The 8,162-nt window shown below is 42.1% G+C and overlaps 1 protein-coding gene across 6 annotated transcripts in view; it reads right to left on the minus strand.

Moving 5' to 3' along the window:
* MPPE1 (metallophosphoesterase 1) overlaps positions 1 to 8,162 on the minus strand; it is a 56,286-nt gene that overhangs the window by 18,477 nt on the left and 29,647 nt on the right. For 3 of the 6 annotated variants that reach the window (XM_040479425.1, XM_040479423.1, XM_040479424.1), the window contains one exon: positions 2,756 to 2,838. The gene's annotated coding sequence lies outside the window, so the exon portion shown is untranslated. Of the gene's footprint in view, positions 1 to 2,755; positions 2,839 to 3,725; positions 3,868 to 8,162 lie in introns of those variants that run through there. The other 3 variants (XM_040479429.1, XM_040479421.1, XM_040479428.1) reach the window with 2 other exon arrangements.

Genomic DNA, 8,162 nt, shown 5'->3' on the forward strand with positions numbered 1-8,162 from the left:
ACTAAAGATTGGACAACAATGTCAACCCTACTGAACTATACACTTAAAAATGGAGTACAGAGGGGCGCCTGGGTGGCTCGGTCGGTTAAGTGTCCGACTTCGGCTCAGGTCACGATCTCACGGTCCGTGAGTTCGAGCCCCGCGTCGGGCTCTGTGCTGACAGCTCGGAGCCTGGAGCCTGCTTCGGATTCTGTGTCTCCGTCTCTCTCTGCCCCTCCCCTGTTCATGCTCTGTCTCTCTCTGTCTCAAAAATAAATAAACGTTAAAAAAAAATTAAAAAAAAAAATGGAGTACAGAGAGATTCAGAAGCATCAGAAGACAAGCCTCAGACTGGAAGAAAATATTTGCAAAACACACTTCTAATAAAGGACTATTATCAAACATATACAAAGAACTCCTAAAACTCAATAAGAAAACAAACAGCCCAGGGGTGCCTGGGTGGCTCAGTCGGTTAGGCGGCCGACTTCGGCTCGGGTCACGATCTCGTGGTCCGTGAGTTCGAGCCCCGCGTCGGGCTCTGGGCTGACCGCTCAGAGCCTGGAACCTGTTTCCGATTCTGTGTCTCCCTCTCTCTGACCCTCCCCCGTTCATGCTCTGTCTCTCTCTGTCTCAAAAATAAATAAACGTTTAAAAAAAAAAAAGAAAAGAAAAGAAACAGCCCAGTTAGAAAGTGGGCAAAAGTAAGACAATAGATCTTACGCATTCTGATCACACACCACAAACAAAAATAACCATGTGATTGGATGGATGTTTTAGTTGATGGTTGTGTAGACTGTGATAACCACTTCACTATAGGGACGTATCTCAAATCATCACATCATACATTTTAAATATGTACAATTTTACTTGTCAATTATATTTCAATATAGCTGGGGGGAAAATGAAAACTTAATAATTGAAAATAAATTTAAAATGGGCTGAAGACCTTCAAGGACAGCTCACCAAAGAAGTATAATGGCAAATAAGTATATGAAAAGCTCCACATCATAGGTCATTAAAGAAATGCAAATTAAAACAAGAACAAGATACACACCTATTAGACACACACACAAATTAGAGTCACCAAAATCCAGAACACTGGCCACACCAAATGCTGGCGAGGATGTGGAGTAACAGACCATCTCCTTCATTATTAGTGGGAATACACAAGGGTACAGCTACTTTGGAAGACTGTTCGGCAGTTTCTTACAAAACTAAATATACTCTCACCCTGTGATCCAGCAATCGTGCTGCTTGTTATCTTACCCAAATGAGTTGAAAACTTACATCCACACAAAAACCTGCACACAAACATTTACAGCAGCTGTTTTCCTAACTGCCAAAACTCTGAAGCAACCAAGATGTCCTTCAATAGGTGAATGGATAAGTAAACCGTGGTACATTCACACAATGGAATATTATTCAGTGCGAAAAAGAAATGAGCTGTCATGCCATGAAAAGGCATGAAGGAACCTTCAATGCATATTACTAACCAAAAGAAGTCAGTCTGAAAAGGCTACATACTATATGATTCTTTCTATATGCCATTCTGGAAAAGACAAAACTATGGATACCATAAAAGATCAGTGATTGCCAGGGAGCTTAGGGGAAGGAAGGGAGGGATGAACAGGCAGGGAACAGGGGATATTTAGGGCAGTAAAAATACTCTTGGATATTTTTATACGTGGATATTTAGTACATGGATATAATATCACTATACATTGTTAAAACCCTTAGATGTACATCACCAAGAGCAGACTTAATGTGAACTATGGACTTTGGGTGATTTTGATATGTCAGTGTAGATTCATCAATTGTAACAGATGTATGACTCTGGTGGAGAATGATGATTGATAATGGGGGAGGTTGTGCTATGTGGGGGCAGGGGTATATGGGAACTCTCTACTTTCTGCTCAGTTTTGCTGTGAACCTAAAACTGCTCTTTAAAAAAAAAAAGTCTATGAAAAGTTGGCAAGATAGTAAATTTTATGTATATTTTACCACAATTAATTTTTTTTAATTTAAAGTAATGATATTCTGATACATGATACAGCACGGTGAACCCTGAAGACAGAAAGTGAAATAAACCAGACACAGAATGACAAACACTATATGCTTCCGCTTACATAAGGGACTAGAGTAGACAGTTCATAGAGACAAAGTAAAACGGTGGTGGCCAGGGGTCAGGGTGGGTGAGGGGGGAAATGAGCAGTCATTATTTACAGGGTTTCAATTTGGGAAAAAGAAAAAGTTCTGGAAATGGATAGTGGTGATGGCTGAAGAATAATGTGAATGTACTAAACGTCACCGAACTGTACACTTTACAATGGTTAAAATGGTTAAGTTTTACGTTATGCAGGTTTTGCCACAATTTTCTTTAAAAAGGAAGCAGCACACAAACACAAAACACACACACAAGACCCTACAAGCTAACAATGTCCTAGAGCAAAGGCTTCCTTTTGGATCTAAATCCACTACTTTTATATTTAAATTTTTTTAAATGTTTATCTGTTTTTGAGAGAGACAGAGTGCGAGCAGGGGCCGGGCAGAGAGAGAGGGAGACACAGAATCTGAAGCAGGCTCCAGGCTCTGAGCTGCCAGCACAGAGCCGGATGCAGTGCTCAAACCCACAAACCACGAGATCATGACCTGAGCTGAAGTTGGGACGCTTAACCGACTGAACCACCCAGGCACCCCATAAAGCCACTACTTTTATATTTAAAAAGAAGTCTTGGGAGCCTGTGTTCAAGGGAGTATCACTAAGTCACCTTCTCACCTTTTAAAGGATACAACTGGTAGATGAGACTGGTATGAAGGCTCTAAGTTGGCTTGTGTTCCCCCAAATCAGAGCACCTCTACCTGAAATAAAACAAAATGTGTGTGTTACTGAAGAATCTTTCATTCGTTTAGCTATTTAATTAAAGTGGAAGATGCATCAATTCTCAGAGGGCAGTGACTGCTGCCCTGTGGCACAAGGAGAAGGAAGCTGATTGGCCGTTACAACACAAAAATAACCTGAAAACCACACACTAAACAGAAATGACTGACATGTTATTGTTCTAGAATAGCTCTTTTAAATTATAGCATAAAATATTAAGATTGCTCTACATTATTACAACATTGTTCTATATTGTTCATATTGGAACATTGTTCTACATTGCCCAACACATAAGAACAGTAGCTGCAATCCGCAACTGGGAACAAAATATTTTATCCGTTGACTTTTAACTTCAAAGCTATCATTAAATATCTAAATTCCCTCCACCCAAAAACAACATTAAAACATGTTTAACATGCACTGACCTGTAGTTTTTTTCTCTTACTTGCCTATTATCTTAAGCATATTACCACAGTGTCATCAATGACTATTTGCATGTTAAATGTTCCATCTTAAATGGTATTTTTTTAATAAGACTTTTTTTTTTTTTTTTTGTCAGTCTACATAGGTAAACTAGAGAGAGGCCCCTAGGATGTAATACAGGGGCCTTAAGTAATCGTGATTCGCCAGCAAAGAATGACTAATTCCCAGAATACCGTTTTTTCAATAGGCTAACTTGCAATGCTAAAAAGGCAAGGAGGTTCCAGTTTGCAGTAACAAGAAATAGCAATTAACCTAGAAGCCTAAATATTATATAACACGGTCATAAGAATTCCTGGAAAATCTTGCTTGCTGTGGGCGGAGAGCAACAAGGGAGGCGGATCAGAAAGCAAAGGCTTCCGGGCAAGCCGGACCCCCATCACTTCACCTGTCATGGAGCCCGCCGACCATCCCCGCCAGCTTCCAGTTTCCGCGCGGATGGCCCGGCGGGTCCCGGTCGGCCCTGGAACCCCGCCCCGCCGGCCTCGGGCGGGCGGGGAAACGCACAGTCGCCACGGAGAGGCCCGCCCTAGCCCCGCCCCTGGCACGCCCCCGCCGGGGGCGGGCGTTCTGGAACGCGGGCTCCCGGCACTCTTCGGGCGTTGCGGACATACCAGCTGGTAGCGGCTCGGCCCAGCGGCTCACGGCGTTCCTAAACAGTCGGTGCAAAGAAGCAAAACCCAACACTTGGTCGCATCTTCCGCAACGACTCGGTCCTTTGCGCCATCCTTAATGTCTTCTAGACTTTTCTCTCCCCGTGAGTCCTTAGTGCTGCAGCTTCCCTGGAACCCCCAGAACAACGTCCGGGAAGGCGAGGGGCGCGCGGCGGCCGCGAAGCCTTTGGCGCACCGAGCGCCCGTGAGGGGAGGCGGGGTGCGCCGGCCGTTGCGGGTCAGGGCGGCCCTGCGGCGGCCCCGGTGCCTCGCTCGTGGGTCAGGGCGGCCCCGGTCTCGCTTCTGGTCTGCACGGCTGCGGCTCGAGGCGAGCTCCGCGCCCCGGGCGCCGGGGAGCTGTCTGCGGCGGGAAGCCGAGCCGCCGGACCTCCGCGCGGCGTCGATGGGTGGCGCTGTGATTGCTCGCTCCCTCCTCCTGCCCCGCTGGACCGCGCTCCGTAGTCCCACGCTGGGTCTCCCTCACCGTCGTCTTCTCCAGGGCCTGGCAAAGTGCCTTCAGGGAGTGTGTGATGAATAAATGAGGCCATCAGAGCGACTGTTGGGGACTTAGTTTTCATTTTTTTCAAACTAATGTTAATAATAGTATAGCATGGCATGGTCTACTTTTCAAAGGGCCTTCACATCCATTACTTCAAATAATCCTCAGAATAAGCTTGTAAATTAAGAGCAAGAACCATTACCCCACGTTACAAGAAGTAAGCTCGAAGCAATAACACACAGGGTCTCCCAACCAACGAATTCTAGTATATTTTTGCTGAGTATACTTAATGTGCAGAGATATAATAGAAATCGTATAGAAAGCAACCAGCTAAATGCCTGCTATCTGGTAAGTAAGCAGTAAATGGAAACATTATTATTTATTAAGAATATTGTAATATTTTCTTTAAAAAAATTTGTTAACATTTATTTATTTTTGAGAGAGAGAGAGAGAGAGAGAGAGAGTATGAGCAGAGGAGGGGCAGAGAGAGAGAGAGGGAGACACAGAACTCGAAGCAGGCTCCAGGCTCTGAGCTGTCAGCGCAGAGCCGGATGCGGGGCTGGAAGCCACGAATTGCGAGATCATGACCTGAGCCGAAGTTGGACATTTAACCGACTGAGCCACCCAGTTGCCCCTGAATATTGTAATATTTTCAAATACCTCCTGGTTAACAATTTTACCATCACAACTTGCCACCATATGCACACCGACATGATGCAACAGAAGTACACAGCGTCATCTCTAAAGTATTCTCACTAACTAGAAAAAAAAAAAAGTAAATATATCCAGTAAAGCCTATAACTAACTCCAAGCTTAAAGAAATATAGGACCAAACGAACAGGTTAAATGACACCACCAGGAAGCAATTCCCTGGATCCGGAATGTGGAATTTTTACAGCCCAAATGGCCTACCTTCTTTATTCAACAAATAAACAGCATCAGAAAAAAAAAAAAAAAAAAAAAAAAAAAAGGAGAGAGGAGGGGAGGGAAATTTGTTATAAAGCAGGCTTGAGAGACACATTGAGCCAAAGCAAATATGTGGGTCTTGTTTGGGTCAGAATTAGGACAAACTAGCTTTCAAAAAAAAGAATTAAAGATTGGGAAACTTGTACGTGGAATGGATGTGCAAAGAATTGTTGGTGATTTTGTTGTGATAGTGCTATTGTGGTTAATTTTTTTTTAAGGTTAGAGAAACTAAAGTACAGCCAAGTTATAAGATTTCTGGAATTTGCTTTAATATTGCAGGAAATTGAAAAGCAAACAGGGAAGTAGGAGAAGAAACAACATTGGCAAAATGTTGGTAATGTTGAAGCAAGAAGAGGGGTGCATGGCTTAGTGGGTAGAAGAACAATGGCCCCCCAGAGACTTTCACATCCCAATCTCTGGACCTGTGACTATGTTACCTTGCATGGGAAAAGGGACTTTGCAAGTGTGATTAAGGTTAAGGACTTTGAGGTGAGAAGTTCGCCTGGGTTATCCAGTCTAATCACTGGGTCCTTTCCCTATGGAAGGACAGCTGTGTCAGGGGAGGTAACACAGGAGTGTCAGTCCTATAACAAAACACAAAATACCGAGTGGCTTATCAACAACACAAATGTATTTCTCAAACTTGTGGACGCTGGAAATATAAGACTGAGGTAGCAGCATGGTTGCTGAAAATTGGGAGCCACCTTCCTGGTTCATCACTGGCACCTTCTCACTGTGCCCTCACATGGTAGAAGGGGTGAGGGAGCCCCAGAAGTCTCTTCTATAAGAACACTGATCCCATTCATGAAGCCTCCACCCTCAGGACCGGACACCTCCCCAAAGCCTCACCTCTAAACACCATCACCACGGTCATTAGGATTTCAACATGTGAATTTTGGAGGGACACAAACATTCAGTGCATAGCGGAGGGTCAGAGAGATGCAGCCTAACAAGGACTCCACCTGCTGTTAGTGATGTTGAAGATGGAGGAAGGAAGGGGCCACAAGCCAAGGAATGTGGGCATGTAGCCCCCTAGAAGCTGTAAAAGGCAAGGAAATGGATTCGTTCACAGAACCACCTTGATTAGCCCAGTGAGACTTCATTTGGACTACTGACCTACAGAACAGTAACAAGTTTGTGTAGCCTTAAGTCACTAAATTCATAGTGATTTGTTACAGCAGCAATAGAAAACCAATATAAGCATTCATTATATTTCTCTCCACTCTTGTGTATGGTTAAAATTTTTTGTAATGTTTGCTAAGTCCAAAAAACATAGACCTAACTATGATACATTTTAAAAGTACTTCATGGGGTGCACGGGTGGCTCAGTCAGTTAAGCATCTGACTCTTGATTTTGCCTCAAGTCGTGATCTCACAGTTGTGAGACTGAGCCCCATGTCGGGCTCCATGCATTGACAGTACAGAGTCTGCTTGGGATTCTCTCTCTCTCTCTCTCTCTCTCTGCCCCTCCTCTGCTCATCCACTCTCTCTGTTTCCTCAAAATAAATAAATAAACTTAAAAAAATAAAAATAAAAGTACTTCATTTATACCTGAAGCATAACAGAATCCGACTTAACAAAATTATTATGATGCATTTTAATTTGAAAAAGAATTATATATGTCCTTTTAAAAAGTATCATTAAAAGTATAATTAATATGTGAAGGGATGGAAAAGCATTTATCATACAAATGGAAGTGACAAGAAAGCCAGGGTAGCAATACTTATTATCAGACAAAATAGACTTTAAAACAAAGACTGTAACAAGAGACAAAGAAGGACACTATATAATCATAAACAGAACAGTTCAACAAGAAGATGTAATAATTATAAGTATTTATGCTCTCAACGTGGAAGCAACCAAATACATAAAGCAGCTAGTAACAAACATAAAGGAAGTAATTGATAGTAATACAATAATAGTACGGGAATTTAATACCCCACTTACATCAATGGATAGATTATCCAAACACAAAATCAACAAGGAAACAGTGGCATTGAATGACACAATGGACCAGATGGATCTAACAGATATATTCAGAACATCCCATCCTAAAACAGCAGATAACACATTCTTTTCAAGAACACATGATACATTCTCCAGAATAGATCACATGTTAAGTCACAAAACAAGTCTTAACAAATTCAAAAAGATTGAAGTCATACCATGCATCTTTTCCAGGCACAATGCTATGAAACTAGAAATCGACCACAAGAAAAAATGTGGAAAGACCACAAATATATGGGGGCTAAATAACATGCTATTAAACAATGAATGAGTCAACCAAGAAATAAAAGAAATCAAACAATATATGGAGACAAATGAAAACAAAAACACGATGGTCCAAAATCTTTGGGCTGCAGCAAAAGCTTTTTAAGAGAGAAGATTATAGCAATGCAGACCTACCTCAAGAAGCAAGAAAAATCTCAAACAACCTAACCTTGTATCTAGCAGGGCTAGAAAAAGAAGAAAAACAAAAACAAAACCGGTAGGAGGAAGGAAATAATAGATTAGAACAGAAAGTTAGCAGAAACTAAAAAACAATAGGACAGATTGTTCCACATAGAACAATAGAACAGATGAAACCAGGAGCTGCTGCTTTGAAAAGATCAACAAATTGATAACCTTTAACCAGACTCAGAAAGAAAGAAAGAAAGAAAGAAAGAAAGAAAGAAAGAAAGAAAGAAAGAAAGAAAGAAAGAAAGAA

The sequence above is a fragment of the Herpailurus yagouaroundi genome, unplaced genomic scaffold (genome assembly GCF_014898765.1).
Source record: "Herpailurus yagouaroundi ecotype Mexico unplaced genomic scaffold, PumYag 142, whole genome shotgun sequence".
In the NCBI taxonomy this organism is placed as follows: Eukaryota; Metazoa; Chordata; class Mammalia; order Carnivora; family Felidae; genus Herpailurus; species Herpailurus yagouaroundi.